We start from the raw sequence: 19,308 nt of genomic DNA, 5'->3' as shown, positions 1-19,308 counted from the left end.
TGAGGTTTTGAGTGATGGGAAGGTTTAGAGTTCGGGTTAGGGTTAGGGTGAGGGTGAGGGTTAGGGTTAGGATTAGGGTTAGGGTTAGGTTTAGGCTGAGGGTGAATGTGAGTTTGAGGGTTGGAGTTAGGTTTGGGTTAAGGTTAGGGTGAGGGCTCTTGTGAGATTGAGGGTTAGGGTGAGGGTGAGGGTGAGTGTGAGGGTGAGGGTGAGGTAAGGATTAGGGTTAGGGTTAGGGTGAGGGTGAAGGTTAGGGTTAGGGTGAAGGTGAGGGTTAGGGTGAGGGTTAGAGTAAGAGTTAGGGTGAGGATTAGTATGAGGGTGAGGGTTAGGGTCAGGGTGAGGGTTAGGGTTAGGGTTAGGGTTAGGGTGAGGGCTAGGGTGAGGGTGCGGCTTAGGCTGAGGGTGAAGGTGAGGGTGAGGGTGAGTGTGAGGGTTAGGGTTAGTGTAAAGTTTTAGTTTAGGGTTAGGGTAAGGATTAATGTGACTTGAGGTTTAGGGTGACTGTAAGTGTTTGGGTGAAGGTTAGCGCTAGGGTTAGGGTAAGGGTTATGGTGAGGGTGAGGTTTAGTGTGACCGTGAGTGTTAGGGTGAGGGTGACCTTTCGGGTTAGGGTTAGGGTGAGGGTGAGTGTTATGGTTAGATTAGGGTAAGGGTTAGGGTGAGGGTGAGGGTGAGGGTGAAGGTGAGTGTTAGTGTCTGGGTTAGTGTTAGGGTTAGAATTAGGATAAGGATGAGAGGGAGAGTTAGGTTTAGGATTTGTGTTAGATTTAGGGTTAGGCTTAGGATGAGGGTGAGGTTGAGGTTTAGGGTTAGGGATAAGGTTAGGGTAAGTGAAAGGATTAGGGTTAGGGTGATGCTTAGGGTTAGTGTTAGGGTTAGGGTGAGGGTTAGGGTTAAGGTGAGTGTTAGTTTAGGGTTAGGGTTAGGTTGAGTGTTAGGGTTTGGGTTAGGCTTAGGCTGTGAATGAGGCTTAGGGTGAGGGTGAGGGTTAGGTTTAGGGTGAGGCTTAGGGTTATAGTTAGGGTGAGGATTATATTTAGGGTGATATTTAGGGTGAGGGTGAGGGTCATGGTGAGAGAGACGGTAAAGGTGTTTGTGAGGGTTATGGTAAGGGTGAGGGTTAGGTTGACGGTGAGAGTGAGGATTAGGTTTTGTTTTAGGGTGAGGGTTAGGGCAAGTTTAAGGGTTAGGGTGAGTGTTAGTGTGAGGGTTAGGGTTATGGTTAGCATTAGGATTAGTGTGAGGGTTAGGGTTAGAGTTAGGGTGAGTTTAAGTGTTAGGGTGAGGGTTAGGGTTAGGGTTACGCTGTGAATGAGGTTGAGGGAGAGGGTGAAGGTTAGGTTTAGGGTGAGGCTTAGGGTTAGGGTTAGTGTGTGGGTTATGTTTAGTGTGATGTTTAGGGTGAGGGTGAGGGTCATGGTGAGCGTGAGGGTTAGGGTGTGGGTGAGGGTTAGGGTTAGGTTTAGGGTTAGTTTGAGGGTTAGGGTTAGGTTTAGCATTAGGATTAGTTTGAGGGTTAGGGTTAGGGTTCGGGTTAGGGTTAGGGTTAGGGTAAGTGTTAGGGTGAGGCTAGGATTAGGGTGAGAGTTAGGGTTAAGGTTAGGGTTAGATTGAGGTTGAGGGTGAGAGTTAGGGTTGGGTGAGGGTTAGAGTTAGAGTGAGGGTTATGTTTGGATTAGGGTTAGAGTGAGGCTGAGGTTGAGGGTTAGGATTAGGATTAGGGTTAGGGTTGGGTTAGACTGAGGGTGAGGATGAGGGTGAGGGTGACGGTTTTTTTTAAAGTGAGGGTTAGGTTTAGGGTGAGGGTGAGGGTAAGTGAAAGGTTTAGGGTTAGGGGTAGAATGAGGGTTAGATTGAGGGGTAGGGTTATGGTTATGGTGAGGGTTACGATTACGTTGAAGGTTTAGGTTTAGGGTTAAGGTTACGGTTAGGGAGAGGGTAAGGTTTAGGTTAGTGTGAGGGTTTGGGTTAGGGTTAGGTTTAGGGTGAGGTTAAATGTTAGGATGAGTTTTAGGGTGAGGGTGAGAGTTAGGCTTAGGGTTATTGTTAGGATTAGTTTGGGGGTGAGGGTGAGGGCGAGAGTTAGTGTGAGGTTTAGTGTTAGGGTTAGGGTGAAGTTTTGAATGACAGTGAGGGTTAGGGTTGGGGTTAGGTTTAGGTTTAGTGTTAGGCTGAGGGTGAGGGTGAGTTTTAGGGTTAAGGTTAGGGTTAGGTTAAGGATAGGGTGAGGGCTATTGTGAGGGTGAGGTTTAGGGTGATTGTGAGGTTGAGGGTGAGGTTTTCATTTAGGTAAGTGTTAAGGTTAGGGTTAGGATGAGGATTTGGTTGAGGGAGAGGGTTTGTGTGAGAGTTAGGGTTAGGGTGAGGGATAGGTTAGGGTGATATTAAGGATGAGCGTGAGGTTTAGGTTGAGGGTGAGGGTTCGGGTGCGGGTTAGGGTTACAGTTAGAGTTTGGTTGAGGGCTAGGGAGAGGGTGAGGGTTAGGGTTAGGGTTAGGGATAGGGTGAGAATTAGGGTTAGGGTTAGTTTTAGGGTGAGGGTTAGGGTGAGGGGAATGGTTAGGGTTAGGGTGAGGGTTAGTTTTAGTCTGAGGGTGAGGGTTAGGGTTAGGGTTAGGGTTAGTGTGAGGTTAAGGTTTAGGGTGAGGTTCAGGGTGAGAGTGAGGGTTAGGGTTTGGGTGAGAGTTAGGTTTATGATGAGGGTTAGGGTGATTGTGAGGGTTAGGGGAAGTGTGAGGATTAGGGTTAAGTTTAGGGTGAGGGTTATCTTTAGGGTGATGTTTAGCGTGAGGGTGAGGGTCAGGGTGAGAGTGAGGGTTAGGGTGTGGTTGAGGGTTGGGGTTATGGTGAGTGTTGGGGTTATGGTGAGGGTTAGGGTTAAGGTTAGGTTTAGGGTGAGGGTTAGGTTTAGGGTGAGGGTTAGGGTGAGTTTTAGGGTTAGGGTGAGGGTTAGCTTTAGGTTTAGGGTGAGGGTTATGTTTAGGGTTATGTTTAGCATGAGGGTGAGGGTCAGGGTGAGAGTGAGGGTTAGGGTGTGGGTGAGGGTTAGGATTATGGTGAGGGTTAGGGTGATGTTGAGGGTTTGGTTGAGGGTGAGTGTTAGGTTTAGGTTTAGGGTGAGGGTTAGGTTTAGGGAGAGTGTTAGGGTGAGGGTAAGTGTTAGGGTGAGCGTTAGGTTAGGGTGAGAGTTAGAGTTAGGTTAGGGTTAGATTGAGGTTGAGTGTGAGGGTTAGGGGTGCGTGAGGATTAGAGTTAGAGTGAGGGTTATGGTTGTATTAGGGTTAGAGTTAGGGTGAGGGTGAGGGTGAGCGTTAGGGTTAGGTTTAGTTTTAGGGTTAGGGTTAGATTGAGGGTCAGTGTGAGGGTGCGGGTGATGGTTTTTTTAAGGTGAGGGTTAGGGTTAGAATGAGGGTGAGGGTAAATGAATTGGTTAGGGGGAGGGGTAGGATGAGGGTTCGATTGAGGGGTAGGGTTATGGTTAGGGTGAGGGGTAGGATTACTGTAAGGGTTAGGGTTAGGGTTTAAGTTAGGGATAGGGAGAGGTTAAGGGTTAGGTTAGTGTGAGGGTTAGGGTAGGGTTAGTTTTAGGTGAGGGTAAGGGTTTGGGTGATATTTAATCTGAGGGTGAGAGTTAGGATTAGGGTTAGTGTTAGGATTAGTGTGTGGGTGAGGGTGAGGGTGAGAGTTAGTGTTAGGTTTAGGGTTAAGGTTAGGGTTAGGGTTAGGGTGAGGTTTTGAGTGAGGGTGAGGGTTAGGGTTAGGGTTAGTGTTAGTGTGAGGGTGAGGGTTTGGGTTGGGATTAGTCTTAGTGTTAGTGTTAGGCTGAGGGTGAGGGTGAGTTTGAGGGTTAAGCTTAGGGTTGGGTTAAGGTTAGGGTGAGGGCTATTTTGTGGGTGAGGGTTAGGGTGAGGGTGAGGGTGAGTGTGAGGTTTTCCGTTAGGTAAGTGTTAATGTTAGGGTTAGGGTGAGGATTTGGTTGAGGGAGAGGGTTAGTGTGAGGGTTAGGGTTATGGTGAGGGTTAGGGTTAGAGTTAGGGAGAGGGATAGCTTTATGATGATGTTAAGGATGAGTGCGAGGTTTAGGTTGAGGGTGAGGGTGAGGGTGCGGGTTAGGGTTTCATTTAGAGTTAGGTTGAGGGATAGGGTGAGTATGAGGGTTAGGGTTAGTGTTGGGGATAGGGTGAGAATTAGAGTTAGGGTTAGGGTTAGGGTGAGGGTTAGGCTGAGGGGAATGGTTAGGGTTAGGGTGAGGTTTAGGTTTAGTCTGAGGGTTACGATTAGGGTTAGGGTTAGTGTTAGTGTGAGGTTAAAAGTTAGGGTGAGGGTCAGGGTGAGAGTGAGGGTTAGGGTGTGTGTGAGAGTTAGAGTTATGGTGAGGGTTAGGGTGATGGTGAGGGTAGGGTGAGTCTGAGGATTAGGGTTAGGTTTAGGGTGAGGGTTATGTGTAGGGTGATGTTTAGCTTGAGGGTGAGGGTCAGGGTGAGAGTGAGGGTTAGGGTGTGGGTAGGGTTAGGGTTATGGTGATGGTTAGGGTGATGGTGAGGGTTACGGTGAGGGTGAGGTTTAAGGTTAGGTTTAGGGTGAGGGTTAGGTTTAGGGTAAGGGTTAGGGTGAGAGTTAGGGTTTGGGTGAGGGTTAGGTTTAAGTTTAGGGTGAGGGTTAGTTTTAGGGTGATGTTTAGCATGAGGGTGAGGGTCAGAATAAGAGTGAGGGTTAGGGTGTTGGTGAGGGATAGGTTTATGGTGAGGGTTAGGGTGATGGTGAGTGTTTGGGTGAGGGTGAGGTTCAGGTTTAGGTTTAGGGTGAGGGTTAGGTTTAGGGTAAGGGTTAGGGTGAGGGTAAGTGTTAGGGTGAGGGTTAGCGTTAGCGTGAGTGTTAGAGTTAAGGATAGGGTTAGATTGAGGTTAAGGGGCATGGTTAGGGTTGGGTGAGGATTAGAGTTAGAGTGAGGGTTATGGTTGTATTAGGGTTAGAGTTAGGGTGAGGGTGAGGGTTACGGTTAGGTTTAGGTTTAGGGTTAGGGTTAGACTGAGGGTCAGGGTGAGGGTGAGGGTGATGTTTTTTTTTAAAGTGAGGTTTAGGTTTAGAGTGAGGGTGAGGGTAAACGAAAGGGTTAGGGTTAGGGGTAGGTTGAGCGTTAGATTGAGTGGTAGTGTTATGGTTAGTGTGAGGGTTAGGGTTACTGTGAGGGTTAGGGTTAGGGTTAAGGTTAGGGTTAGGTAGAGGGTAAGAGTTAAGTTAGTGTGAGGTTTAGGGTTAGGGTTAGGATTACTGTGAGGGTAAGGGTTAGGGTGAGGTTTAGTGTGAGGTTGAGAGTTAGTCTTAGGGTTAGTGTTAGGATTAGTGTGTGCGTGAGGGTGAGGGTGAGAGTTAGTGTGAGGTTTAGGGTTAGGGTTAGGGATAGGGTTAGGGTGAGGTTTTGAGTGAGGATGAGGGTTAGGGTTAGGGTTAGGGTTAGTGTTAGCGTGTGGGTTAGGGTTGGGATTAGGGTTAGGGTTAGGGTTATGCGGAGGGTGAGGGTGAGTTTGAGGGTTCGGTTAGGGTTGGGTTAAAGTTAGGGTGAGGGCTATTGTGAGGGTGAGGGTTAGGGTGAGGGTGAGAGTGAGGGTGAGGTTTTCCGTCAGATAAGTGTTAGTGTTAGGGTTAGGGTGAGGATTTGTTTGAGGGAGAGGGTTAGTGTGACGGTTAGGGTTATGGTGAGGGTTAGGGTTAGGGTGAGGGATAGGGTTAGGGTGATATTAAGGATGAGGGCTAGGGTTAGGTTGAGGCTGAGGGTGAGGGTGCGGTTTAGGGTTTCGTTTAGAGTTAGGTTGAGGATAGGATGAGTGTGAGGGTTAGAGTTAGTGTTAGGGATAGGGTTAGAATTAGGTTTAGGGTCAGGGTTAGGGTGAGGGTTAGCTGAGGGGAATGTTTAGGGTTAGGGTGAGGGTTAGGTTTAGTCAGGGGGTTAGGGTGAGTGTTAGGGTTATGGTTATTTTGAGGTTAAGCATTAGGGTGAGGGTTAGGGTGAGTGTGAGGGCTACGTTTAGGCTGAGGGTTAGTGTGAGGGTTAGGGTTAGGGTGAGGTTTAGGTTTAGGGTTAGGGTTAGGGTGAGGGTTATGTTTAGGATGATGTTTAGAGTGAGGGTGAGGGTCAGGGTGAGAGTGAGGGTTAGGGTGTGGGTGAGGGTTAGGTTTAGGGTTAAGGTGACGGTGAAGTTTAGGGTGAGGGTGAAAATTAGGGTTATGGTTAGGGTGAGGGTTAGCGTTAGTTTTAGGGTTAGGTTGAGGGTCAGTTTGAGGGTTAGGGTTAGGGTTAGTATTAGGATTATTGTGAGGGTTAGGGTTAGGGTTAGGTTTAGGGTGAGGGTAAGGTTTAGGGTGGGGGTTATGATTAGGGTGAGAGTTAAGGTTAAGGTTAGGGTTAGATTGAGGTTGAGGGTGAGGGTTAGATTTGGGTGAGGGTTAGAGTTAGAGTGAGGTTTATGGTTGGATTAGGGTTACTCTAACCCTAGGGTGAGGGTGAGGGTGAGTGTTAGGGTTAGGATTAGGGTTAGGGTTAGGGTTAGACTGAGGGTGAGGGTGACGGTGAGGGTGACGGTTTTTTTTAAGGTGAGGGTTAGGGTTAGGATGAAAGTGAGGGTAAGCGACAGGGTTACGGTTAGGGGTAGGATGTGGGTTAGATTGAGGAGTAGGGTTATGCTTAGGGTGAGGGTTAGGGTTACTGTGAGGTTTAGGGTTAGGGTTAAGGTTAGGGTTAGGGAGAGGGAAAGGTTTAGTTTTGTGTGGGGGTTAGAGTTAGGGTTTGGTTTAGGGTGAGGGTAAGGGTTAGGGTGATGTTTAGGGTGAAGGTGAGAGTTAGGCTTAGGTGTAATGTTAGGATTAGTGTGTGGGTGAGGGTGAGGGTGAGAGTTAGTGTGAGGTTTAGGGTTAGCGTTAGTGTTAGGTTGAGGGCTAGGTTGAGGGTGACGGTTAGGTTTAGGTTTTGGGATAGGGTGAGAATTAGGGTTATCGTCAATGTTAGGGTGGGGGTTAGGCTGAGGGGAATGGTTAGGGCTAGGGTGAGGGTTAGGTTTAGTCTGAGGTTTAGGGTTAGGGTTTGGTTTAGTGTGAGGTTAAGGTTTAGGGTGAGGGTTAGGGTGAGGGTGAGGGCTAGGGTTAGGGTTAGGGTGAGGGTGAGGTTTAGGGTAAGTTTTAGGGTGAGTGTTAGGGTGAGGGTGAGGGTTAGGGTGAGGGTTAGGTTTAGGGTTAGGTTTAGGATGAAATTTAGATTTAGGGTTATGTTTCGGATGTGAGTGATAGTGAGGGTGAGAGTGAGGGTTAGGTTTAGGTTGAGGCTGAGAGAGGGTTAGGGTTAGAGTGAGGGTTATGTTTAGGGTGATGTTTAGGGTGAGGGTGATGGTCAGGGTGAGAGGGAGGGTTAAGGTGTGGGTGAGGGTTAGGTTTAGGTGAGAGTAAGGATGACGGTGAAGTTTATTGTGAGGGTGAGGATTAGGGTTAGTTTAGGGTGAGTGTTACCCTTAGTTCTAGGGTTTGGGTGAGGGTTAGGGTTAGTGTTAGGTTTAGGGTGAGGGTAAGGGATAGGGTGAGGGTGAGGTTTAGGGTGAGAGTTAGGGTTAAGGTTAGGGGTAGATTGATGTTGAGGTTGAGGGTTAGCGTTGGGTGAGGTTTAGAGTTAGAGTGAGGGTTATGGTTGGATTAGGGTTAGAGTTAGGGTGAGGGTGAGGGTGAGGGTGAGGTCTAGGGTTAGGGTTAGGGTTAGGGTGAGGGTGAGGTTTAGGGTAAGTTTTAGGGTGAGTGTTAGGGTGAGGGTTAGGGTTAGGGTGAGGGTTAGGTTTAGGGTTAGATTTAGGATGAAATTTAGATTTAGGATTAGGTTTCGGATGTGAGTGAGAGTGAGGGTGAGAGTGAGGGTTAGGTTTAGGTTGAGGCTGAGGGAGGGTTAGGGTTAGAGTGAGGGTTATGTTTAGGTTGATATTTAGGGTGAGGGTGATGGTCAGGGTGAGAGTGAGGGTTAGGGTGTGGGTGAGGGTTAGGTTTAGGTGAGAGTCAGGATGACGCTGAAGGTTATTGTGAGGGTGAGAATTAGGGTTAGGTTTAGGGTGAGCGTTATCGTTAGTTTTAGGGTTTGGGTGAGGGTTAGGGTTAGGGTTAGTGTTAGGTTTAGGGTGAGGGTAAGGGATAGGGTGAGGGTGAGGTTTAGGGTGAGAGTTAGGGTTAAGGTTAGGGGTAGATTGATGTTGAGGTTGAGGGTTAGCTTTGGGTGAGGTTTAGAGTTAGAGTGAGGGTTATGGTTGGATTAGGGTTAGAGTTAGGTTGAGGGTGAGGTTGAGGGTTAGTGTGAAGGTAAGGGTAATGGTGAGGGTTAGGGTGAGGGTGAGTGTTAGGTTTAGGGTTAGGCTTAGAGTGAGTGTGAGGGTGAGGTTAGGGTTAAGTTTAGGGTGAGGATTAGGTTTAGGGTGAGGGTTAGGTTGAGGATTATGGTTATTGTTAAGGATAGGGTGGGGGTGAGGTTTAAGCTGAGGTTTAGCTTGAGGGTGAGGGTGAGGGTTAGGTTTAAGGAAAGGGTGAGGGTGAGGGTTAGGGTTGGAGTTAGGGTTAGGGTTAGGTTTAGGGTTAGGCTGAGGGTGACAATGAGTGTGAGGGAAAAGTTTAGGCTTATGGTTAGGGTGAGGGTTAGGGTAAATGTGAGGGTTAGGATGAGTGAGAGGTTTAGGGTTAGGGTTAAGTTTAGGGTGAGGGTTAGGGTGAGGTTTAGGTTTAAGGTTAGGTTAGGCTTAGGGTGAGGGTTAGGGTGAGAGTGACAGTTAGTTTTAGGATTAGTGTTAGGTTGAGGGTTAGGCTTAGGGTGAGGGTGAGGGTGAGGTTTAGGGTTAGGGATAGGGTTAGGGTTAGGTTGAGGGTTGGGGATAGGGTGAGGGTTAGGTTTAGGGTTAGGGTTAGTGTTAGGGTTAGGTTTAGGATGTGGGTGAGGGTGAGGGTGAGGGTGAGGGTAAGGTTTAGGGTGAGTCTTAGGGTGAGGGTTAGGGTGATGGTTACATTTATGGTGATGTTTAGCCTGAGGGTGAAGGTCAGGGTGAGAGTGAGAGTTATGGTGTGGGTTAGGGTTAGGGTTAGGGTGAGGGTTAGGGTGACAGTGAGGGTTAGGGTGAGTGTGAGGATTAGGGTTAGGGTTAGTGTGAGGGTTAGGGTTAGTTTTAGGGTTAGGTTGAGGGTTAGTGTTAAGGTTAGCATTAGTATTAGTGTGAGGGTTAGGGTTACGTTTAGGTTTAGGTTTAGGGTAAGGGTTAGGGTGAGGGTATGGGTTAGGGTAAGAGTTAGGGTTAAGTTTAGGGTTAGATTTAGGCTGAGGGTGAGGGTTAGGGTTGGGTGAGGGTTAGAGTTAGAGTGAGAGTTAGGGTTGGATTAGGGTAATACTTAGGGTGAGGGTGGGGGTTAGGTTTACGATTAGGGTTAGTGTTAGGGTTAGACTGAGGGTGAGGATGAGGCTGAGGGTGGCGATTTGAGTTAGGGTGAGGGTGAAGTTGAGGGTAAGCGTGAGTGTTTGGGTTAGGGGTAGAATGACAGTAGGTTGAGGGGTAGGGTTATGGTTAGGGTGAGTGTTAGGGTTATTATGAGGTTTAGGGTTAGGCTTAGGGAGAGGGTAAGGGTTAGCATGAGGGTTAGGTTGAGGGTGAGGGTTATTTTTAGGTTTAGGGTGAGGGTTACTTTGAAGTTTAAGATTAGTTTTAGGATTAGGGTTAGTGTGAGGATTAGGGTGATTGTAAGGGCTGGGTGAGCGTTAGGTAGAGTGAGGGTTAGGGTTAGGGTTAGGTTTAGGGTGAGGCATAGGGTGAGGGTTAGGGTTAGGGTTATTGTTAGGGTGAGGGTTAGGGTCACGTTGAGGGTTAGGTTTATGGTGAGGGTTTGGGTTAGGGTGAAGGTTAGGGTTAGGGTTAGGCTAAGTGTTAGGGCGAGACTTAGGGTTAAGGTTAGGGTTATATAGAGGTTGAGAGTGAGAGTTAGGGTTGGGTGAGGGTTAGAGTTAGAGTGAGGGTTAGGGTTGATTAGGGTTAGAGTTAGGGTGAGGGTGAGGGTGGGGTTTAGGGTTAGGATTAGGGTTAGACTGAGGGTGAGGGTGAGGGTGAGGTTTAGAGTTAGAGTTAGGTTTAGGGTGAAGGTGAGAGTGAGTTTTAGGGTTAGGATTAGGATTAGGGTTAGGCTTAGGCTAAGGTTGAGTGTGAGAGTAAGAGGGAGGGTTAGGTTGAGGGTTAGGTTTCAGGTTAGGGTTAGGGTGTGGGTGAGGTTTAGTGTTAGGGTCAGGTTTACGGTTAGGGTGAGGGTTAGGGTTAGGTTTAGAGTTAGGGTGACGGTGTGGGTGAGGGTGAGGGTTAGGGTGAGGGCTAGGGTTAGGGTTAGGTTGAAGATGAGGTTTAGGTTTAGGGTTAATGTTAGGGTTAAGTTCAGTCTGAGGTTGAGGGTGAGGTTGAGGGTTTGGGATTAGTGTGAAGGTTAGGGTGAGGGCTAGGATGAGGGTCAGGGTTAGGGTGAGGGTGAGGCTTTCGGTTAGGTAAGGGTTAGTTTTAGGGTTAGGTTGAGGATTAGGGTGAGGGTAAGGGTAAGGGTGAGGGTTAGGGTTAGGTTGAGGGTTAGGTTAGGATTAGGGTGAGGGTTAGGGTTAGGTTCAGTGTGACGTTTAGGATGATTTTGAGTGTTAGGGTGAGGGTGATGGTTCGGGTGAGGGTTAGGAATAGGGTTAGAATTAGGGTGAGGGCTAGGGTGAGGTTGAGAGTTAGGGTTAGGGTTAGGGATAGGGTGAGAATTAGGGTTAGGGTTAGGGTTAGGGTGAGGGTTAGGCTGAAGGGTAGTGTTAGGGTTAGGGTGAGGGTTAGGCTGAAGGGTAGTGTTAGGGTTAGGGTGAGGGTTACCTTTAATCTGAGGGTTAGGGTTAGGGTAGCATTAGGTTTAGGCTTCGGGTAAGGGTTAGGGTGACCTTAAGGGTCCGGATGAGGGTTAGTTTTGCATTAGGGTTAGGGTGAGGGATAAGGTTATGGTTAGGGTTAGGATTATGGTTAATGTGTGGGTGAGCGTTAGGATTAGGGTGAGGTTGAGGGTTAGGATTAGGGTTAGCATTAGGGTGAGGGTGAAGGTAAGGCTGAGGGTTAGGGTGAGGGTGAGGGTGAGGGTAAGGGTTTGGTTTAGGGTTAGGGTTAGGGTGAGGGTGAAGGTTAGGGTTCGGATTAGGGTGAGGGTTAGGGTTAGGCTGAGGGTGAGTGTGAGAGTGAGGGTGAGGGTTAATGTTAGGGTTAGGGTGAAGGCTAGGGTCAGTGTGAGTCTTAGGGTGAGGGTGAGGGTAAGGGTTAGGTTGAGGGGTAGTTTGAGGGTGAGGGTAAGGTTTAGGGATAGGATGAGTGTTAGGGTCAAGATTAGGGTTAATGCTAGGGTTAGGGTTAGGGTAAGGTTTAGGGTGAGGGTTAGGGTTAGGGTGAAGTTTAGGGTTAGGGTGAGGCTGAGGGTTTGGATTAGGTTAAGTTCAGGTGTAGTGTGAGGGTGAGGGTAGGGTTAGGCTTAGGGTGAGGGTAAGGTTTACATTTAGGGTTAGGTTTAGGGTTAGGGTGAGGGGTAGATTTAGGGTTAGTGTGAGGTTTAGGTTTAGTGTGAATGGTAGGTTTAGGGTTAGGGTTAGTGTTAGGATGAGTGTAAGGATTAGGGTGAGGGTTAGTGTTAGGGTTATGTTTAGGGTGAGTGTTAGGGTGAATGTTAAATTTAGGATTAGTGTTAGGATTAGGGTTAGGCCTAGGGTGAGTGTGAGTGTGAGGGTGAGGGTTAGGTTGTGGGTGAGGTTTAGGGTTAGGGTGAGCGTGAGTCTTAGGTTTAGGATTAGGGTTAGGCTGAGGGTTAGGGTTAGGGTTAGGGTGAGGGTGAGGTTTAGGGTGAGGTTTAGGGTTTGGGTTAAGGTTAGGATTAGTTTGATGGTTAGGGGGAGGGTAAGGGTTAGGGTCCTGGTTAGGGATCGGGTTAGGGTCATGGTTAGGTTTAGGGTACATTTTAGAGTCAGGGTTAGGGTGAGGTTTAGGCTGAGGGGTAGGGTAATGGTTAGGGTGAGGGTTAGATTTGGTGTATGGGTTAGGGTTAGGGTTAGTGTTAGAGTGAAGTTTAGGGTTAGATTTAGGGTGAGCGTGAGGGTTAGGCTGAGGGGTAGGGTAAGTGTTGGGGGGAGGGTTAAGGTTAGGGTTAGGGTTATTGTTAGGGTTAGTGTGAGGTTGAGGGTGAGGTTGAGAGTGAGGGTGAGGTTGAGTGTGAGGGTTAGGGTGAGGGTGATGGTTAGGATTTGGTTTAGAGTTAGAGTTAGGGTTAGGCTTAGGATTAGTGTGAAGGTTAGCGTGAGGGTAAGGGTTAGGGCTAGGGTTAGGGTGAGGGTTAGGATTATGGTTAGGTTTAGGGTGCATGTTAGGGTCAGGTTTAGGGTGAGGGTTAGGCTGAGGGGTAGGGTAAGTGTTACGGTGAGTGTTAGATTTAGTGTGAGACTTAGGGTTAGGGTTAGTGTTAGGGTGAAAATTAGGGTTATTGTGAGGGTGAGGTTTAGGGTTAGGATTAGGGTTAGGGTTAGGGTTAGACTGAGGGTGAGGGTGAGGGTGAGGTTTAGAGTTAGAGTTAGGTTTAGGGTGAGGGTGAGAGTGAGTTTTAGGGTTAGGATTAGGATTAGGGTTAGGCTTAGGCTAAGGTTGAGTGTGAGAATAAGAGGGAGGGTTAGGGTGAGGATTAGGTTTCGGGTTAGGGTTAGGGTGTGGGTGAGGTTTCGGGTTAGGGTCAGGTTTAGGGTTAGGGTGAGGGTTAGGGTTAGGTTTAGATTTGGGGTGAAGTTGTGGATGAGGTTGAGGGTTAGGGTGAGGGTTAGGGTTAGGGTTAGGGTGAAGGTGAGATTTAGGTTTAGGGTTAGTGTTAGGGTTAGGGTTAGGCTGAGGTTGAGGGTGAGGTTGAGGGTTTGGGATTAGTGTGAATGTTAGGGTGAGGACTAGGGTGAGGGTCAGGGTTAGGGTGAGGGTGAGGCTTTCGGTTAGGTAAGGGTTAGTTTTAGGGTTAGGTTGAGGATTAGGGTGAGGGTAAGTGTAAGGGTGAGGGTTAACGTTAGGGTTAGTGTTAGGATAGTGTTAGGGTGAGGGTTAGGGTTAGGTTCAGGGTGACGTTTAGAATGAGGTTGAGTGTTAGGGTGAGGGTGATGGTTCAGGTGAGGGTTAGGGATAGGGTTAGAATTAGGGTGAGGCCTAGGGTGAGGTTGAGGGTTAGGGTTATGTTTAGGGATAGGGTGAGAATTAGGGTTAGGGTTAGGGTTAGGGTGAGGATTAGGCTGAGGGGTAGGGTTAGCGTTATGGTGAGGGTTACGTTTAATCTGAGGGTTAGGGTTAGGGTAAGGGTTAGGGTGATCTTTAGGGTCCGGAGGAGGGTTAGTTTTGCATTAGAGTTAGGGTGAGGGATACGTTTATGGTTAGGGTTAGGGTTATGGTTAATGTGAGGGTGAGTGTTAGGATTAGGGTGAGGTTGAGTGTTAGGATTAGGGTTAGCGTTAGGGTGAGGGTGAATGTAAGGCTGAGGGTTAGGGTGAGGGTGAGGTTGTGGGTGAGGGTGTGTTTTAGGGTTAGGGTTAGGGTGAGGGTGAAGGTTAGGGTTCGGATTAGGGTGAGGGTAAGGGTTAGGCTGAGGGTGAGTGTGAGAGTGAGGTGAGGGTTAATGTTAGGGTTAGGGTGAAAGCTAGGGTCAGTGTGAGTCTTAGGGTGAGGGTGAGGCTAAGGGTTAGGTTGAGGGGTAGTTTGAGGGTGAGGGTAAGGTTTAGGGATAGGATGAGTGTTAGGGTGAAGATTAGGGTTAATGCTAGGGTTAGGGTTAGGGTAAGGTTTAGGGTGAAGGTTAGGGTTAGGGTGAAGGTTAGGATTAGGGTGAGGCTTAGGGTTTGGATTATGTTAAGTTGAGGGCAAGGGTGAGGGTGAGGGTTAGGGTTAGGCTTAGGGTGAGGGTAAGGTTTACGTTTAGGGTTAGGTTTAGGGGTAGGGTGAGGGGTAGGTTTAGGGTTAGTGTGAAGTTTAGGTTTAGTGTGAGTGTTAGGTTTAGGGTTAGGGTTAGTGTTAGGATGAGGGTAAGGATTAGTGTGAGTTTTAGTGTTGAGGTTATGTTTAGGGTGAGTGTTAGGGTGAATGTTAAGTTTAGGATTAGTGTTAGGATTCGGCTTAGGCCTAGGGTGAGTGTGAAAGTGAGGGTGAGGTTTAGGTTGTGGGTGACGTTTAAGGTTAGGGTGAGCGTGAGTCTTAGGTTTAGGATTAGGGTTAGGCTGAGGGTTAGGGTTAGGGTTAGGGTGAGGGTGAGGTTTAGGGTAAGGTTTAGGGTTAGGGTTAGGCTTTGGATTAGTTTGAGGGTTAGGGGGAGTGTAAGGGTTAGGGTCCTGGTTAGGGATTGGGTTCGGGTTATGGTTAGGTTTAGGGTACATTTTAGAGTCAGGGTTAGGCTGAGGTTTAGGCTGAGGGGTAGGGTAATGGTTAGGGTGAGGGTTAGATTTCGTGTATGGGTTAGGGTTAAGGTTAGTGTTAGGGTGAAGTTTAGGGTTTGGGTTAGGGTGAGGGTGAGGGTTAGGCTGAGGGGTAAGGTAAGTGTTGGGGTGAGGGTTAATGTTAGGGTTAGGGTTATTGTTAGGGTTAGGGTGAGGGTGATGGTTAGATTGAGGTTTAGGGTTAGAGTTAGGTTTAGGCTTAGGATTAGTGTGAAGGTTAGGGTGAGGAAAGGGTTAGGGTGAGGGTTAGGATTATGGTTAGGTTTAGGGTGCATGTTAGGGTTAGGTTTAGGGTGAGGGGTAGGGTAAGTGTTAGGGTGAGTGTTAGGTTTAGTGTGAGACTTAGGGTTAGGGTTAGTCTTAGGGTGAATGTTAGGGTTAGGGTGAGGGTGACGTTTAGGCTGAGGGATAGGGAAAGGGTTGTGGTGAGGGTTTGGGTTAGGATTAGGGTGATTGTTAGGGTTAGGGTGAGGGTGAGGGTGAGGTTGAGGGTGTGGTGAGTTTTAGGGATAGGGTTAGTTTTAGGGTGAGTGTGAGTTTGAGGATTAGGTTTAGGATTAGGATTAGGGTTAGAGTTAGGCTGAGGATGAGAGTGAGGGGTAGGGGGAGGGTAGGGTTAAGTTTAGGGTTAGGGTAAGGGTTAGGATGAGGGTTAGCGTTAGGGTTGGGTTTAGGGTTATTGTTAGGGATAGGGTAAAGGTGAGCGGGAGTGGGAGGGGGAGGTTTGGGGTTAGGGTTTGGTTTAGGGTGAAGGTTAGGTTTAGGATTAGGATTACGGTTAGCATTAGGATGAGGTTGAGGGTGAGGGTGAGGGAGAAGGTTAGTGTTAGGGTTAAGGTTAGGGTGAGGGTGAGGGTGAGAGTTAGGTTAGTATGAGGGTTAGGGTTAGGGTGAGGGTTTGTGTGATGGTGAGGTTTAGGGTTAGGGTTAGGGTTGGGGTGAGGGTGAGTGTTAGGGTTAGGATTAGAGTTAGGGATAGGTTTAGGCTGAAGGTGAGGGTGAGTTTGAGGGTTAGGGTTAGGTTTGCGTTAAGGTTAGAGTGAGGGCTATTGTGAGAGTCAGGGTTAGGGTGAGGGTGAGGGTGAGTGTGTTTTTTTTTTTTTTTACTTTATTTTATTTGAGAACATACTGTACAGAAGGGTTACAATTACATGGGCAGCATAATGCATACATTTCTTACCAAGCATTGCAGCCTCCTCCTTTGTTTACCCTTCACCTCCCTTCCCAGCCTTCCCCCTCCCCCCTCCCAATCATACCCCCCCACCGACATTGTAAAGCTGGTTTTCACATGACATTTTGAACTTCTCATTGTTGCAACAGTTCCACCTGAATCCTTAAACGACTTGTTTGTCCCCATCTCCTCCACATGTTATACTGATATCAAATATAGTGAAAGCAGGGGTTACAGTGTGCGGGAGGGACATACAAAGCAACAAAGAAATAATCTTATAAATGCATTAGAAACACATGCATGAAAGAAACGAAAACATTAAAATACATATTTAAGGGTTCGTTTTCCTAACATCCCATTATCTGACCTTTGCCGCTTGACTCATACCTATACTAGATATTGCAAATAAGGGAAACCATGGGACCTATGTTTCTTTGGGCATGGCTTACTTCACTTAATATAAATTTTTCCAAGCCTTTCCATTTCCTAACAAATGGGGAAATGTCATTCTTTCTGATGGAGTCATAGAATTCTATTGTGTATATATACCATATTTTCTTGATCCATTCATCTACTGAGGGGCAACTGCGTTGGTTCCATATCTTAGCTATGGTAAATAATGCGGCAATAAACATAGTTGTGCTGGTGAGTGTTTTGTTGAGGTCAGGGTTAGGGTTAGGGTTAGGGTGAGGGTGAAGGTTAGGGATAGGGTGAAGGTGAGGGTTAGGGTTAGGGTTAGAGTAAGAGTTAGGGTGAGGATTAGTATGACGGTGAGGGTTAGGGGCAGGGTGAGGGTAAGGGTTAGGGTGAGGGCTAGGGTGAGGGTGAGGGTTAGGCTGAGGGTGAAGGTGAGGGTGAGGCTGAGGGTTAGGGTTAGCGTAAAGTTTTAGTTTAGGGTTAGTGTGAGGATTAGGGTGACTTGAGGATTAGGGTGACTGTAAGTGTTAGGGTGAGGGTTAGCGCTAGGGTTAGGGTAAGGTTTAGGGTGAGGGTGAGGTTTAGTGTGAGCTTGAGGGTTAGGGAGAGGGTGACAGTTCGGGTTAAGGTTAGGGTTAGGGTGAGGGTGAGTGTTAGGGTTAGGTTAGAGTAAGGGTTAGGGTGAGGTTGAGGGTGAGGGTGAGTGTTAGTGTGTGGGTTCGGGTTAGGGTTAGCATTAGGGTAAGGATGAGAGGGAGAGTTAGGTTTAGGATTAGTGTTATGTTTAGGGTTAGGCTTAGGGTGAGGGTGAGGTTGATGTTTAGGGTTAGGGATTGGGTTAGGGTAATGGTGAGGATTAGGGTTAGGGTGATGTTTAGGGTTAGTGTTAGGGTTAGGGTGAGGTTTAGGGTTAGGGTGAGGGTTAGTATTAGGGTTAGGGTTAGGGTGAGGGTTAGGGTTTGGGTTAGGCTTAGGCTGTGAATGAGCCTGAGGGTGAGGGTGAGGGTTAGGTTTAGGGTGAGGCTTAGGGTTATGGTTTGGGTGAGGGTTATGTTTAGGGTGATATTTAGTGTGACGGTGAGGGTCATGGTGAGAGTGAGGGTTAGGGTGTGGGTGAGGGTTAGGTTTAGGGTGAGGGTTAGGTTGACGGTGAGGGTGAGGATTAGGGTTATGGTTAGTGTGAGGGTTAGGGCAAGTTTTAGGCTTAGGTTGAGGTTTAGTGTGAGGGTTAGGGTAAGGGTTAGGGTTAGTGTGAGTGTAAGTGTTGGGGTGAGGGTTAGGGTTAGGGTGAGGCTTAGGGTTAGGGTTAGGGTGTGGGTTATGTTTAGAGTGATGTTTAGGGTGAGGGTGATGGTCATGGTGAGCGTGAGGGTTAGGGTGTGGGTGAGGGTAAGGGTTAGGTTTAGGGTTATTTTGAGGGTTAGTGTGAGGGTTAGGGTTAGGGTTAGAATTAAGATTAGTGTGATAGTTAGGGTTAGGGTTAGGGTGAGGGTGTTGGTAAGTGTTAGGGTGAGGCTAGGGTTAGGTTGAGAGTTAGGGTTAAGGTTAGGGTTAGATTGAGGTTGAGGGTGAGAGTTAGGGTTGGGTCAGGGTTAGAGTTAGAGTGAGGGTTACGGTTGCATTAGGGTTAGATTTAGAGTGAGGGTGAGTGTGAGGGTTAGGGTTAGGATTAGGGTTAGGGTTTGGGTTAGACTGAGGGTGAGGGTGCGGGTGAGGGTGATGGTTTTATTTAATGTGAGGGTAAGGATTAGGGTGAGGGTGAGGGTAAGCGAAAGGGTTAGGTTTAGGCGTAGGATGAGGGTTAGATTGAGAGGTAAGTTTATGGTTAGGGTGAGTGTTAGGGGTATTGTGAGGGTTACGGTTAGGATTAAGGTTAGGGTTAGGGAGAGGGTAAGGCTTAGATTAGTGTGAGGGTTAGGGTTAGGGTTAGGTTTAGGGTGAGGGTAAATGTTAGGATGAGGTTTAGGGTAAGGGTGAGAGTTAGGCTTATTGTTTGTGTTAGGATTATTGTGGGTGTGAGGATGAGGGTGAGAGTTAGTGTCAGGTTTAGGTTTAGGTTTAGGGTTATGGTTAGGGTGAAGGTTTGAGTTAGAGTGAGGTTTAGGGTTAGGGTTAGGGTTAGGTTTAGGGTTAGGCTGAGGGTGAGGGTGAGTTGGAGGGTTAGGGTTGAGGGTGATGGTTAGGGTGAGGGTTAGGGTTAGGGTTAGGGTGAGGGATAGGGTTAAGGTGACATTAAGGATGAGGGTGAGGGTTAGGGTGACGGTGAGTGTTCAGGTGCGGGTTAGGGTTCTGGTTAGAGTTAGGTTGAGGGCTAGGGAGAGGGCAAGGATTAGGGTTAGGGATAGGGATAGGGTGACAATTAGGGTTAGGGTTATTGTTAGGGTGAGAGGCTGAAGGGAATGGTTAAGGTTAGAATGAGGGTTACCTTTAGTCTGAGGGTTAGGTTTAGGGTTAGGGTTAGGGTTAGTGTGAGGTTAAGGGTTAGGGTGAGGGTCAGGGTGAGAGTGAAGGTTAGGGTGTGGGTGAGAGTTAGGGGTATGGTGAGGGTTAGGGTGATGGTGAGGGTTCGGGTGAGGTTTAGGTTTAGTTTTATGGTGAGGGTTAGGCTTAGGGAAACGGTTAGGGTGAGGGTTAGGGATAGGGTGATAGTTAGGTTTAGGGTTATGGTTAGGTTGAAGGTTAGGGATAGGGTTAGGCTTAGGCTGTGAGTGAGGGTGAGTGTGAGGGTGAGGGTTAGGTTTAGGGTGTGGCTTAGGGTTAGGGCTAGAGTCAGGCTTATGTTTAGGGTGATATTTAGGGTGAGAGTGAGGGTCAGAGTGAGAGTGAGGGTTAGGGTGTGGCTGAGGGTTAGGGGAAGGGTGAGGGTTAAGGTGAAGGTTATGTTTAGGGTTAGGGTTAGGGTTAGGATGAGGATGAGCATTAGGGTTAGTTTTAGGGTGTGGGTTAGGTTTAGGGTGAGGATTAGTTTACAGGTGAGGGTTAGGGTGAGGGTTAGGTTTAGGTTTAGGTTTAGGGTGAAAGTTAAAATTCGGGTTAGGCTTATGCTGTGAGTGAGGATGAGGGTGAGAGTGCGGGTTAGGTTTAGGGTGAGGCTTAGGGTTAGGGTTAGAGTGAGGGTTATGTTTAGGGTGATGTTTAGGGTAGGGTGAGTGTCAGGGCAAGAGTGAGGGTTAGGGTTTGGGTGCGGGTTAGGTTTACTGTGAGGGTCAGGATGACAGTG

Source organism: Dipodomys merriami, unplaced genomic scaffold (genome assembly GCF_024711535.1).
Source record: "Dipodomys merriami isolate MVZ:Mamm:240054 unplaced genomic scaffold, mDipMer1.0.p SCAF_46, whole genome shotgun sequence".
Taxonomy (NCBI): domain Eukaryota; kingdom Metazoa; phylum Chordata; class Mammalia; order Rodentia; family Heteromyidae; genus Dipodomys; species Dipodomys merriami.
Note: the sequence above shows the minus strand (reverse complement) of the source record.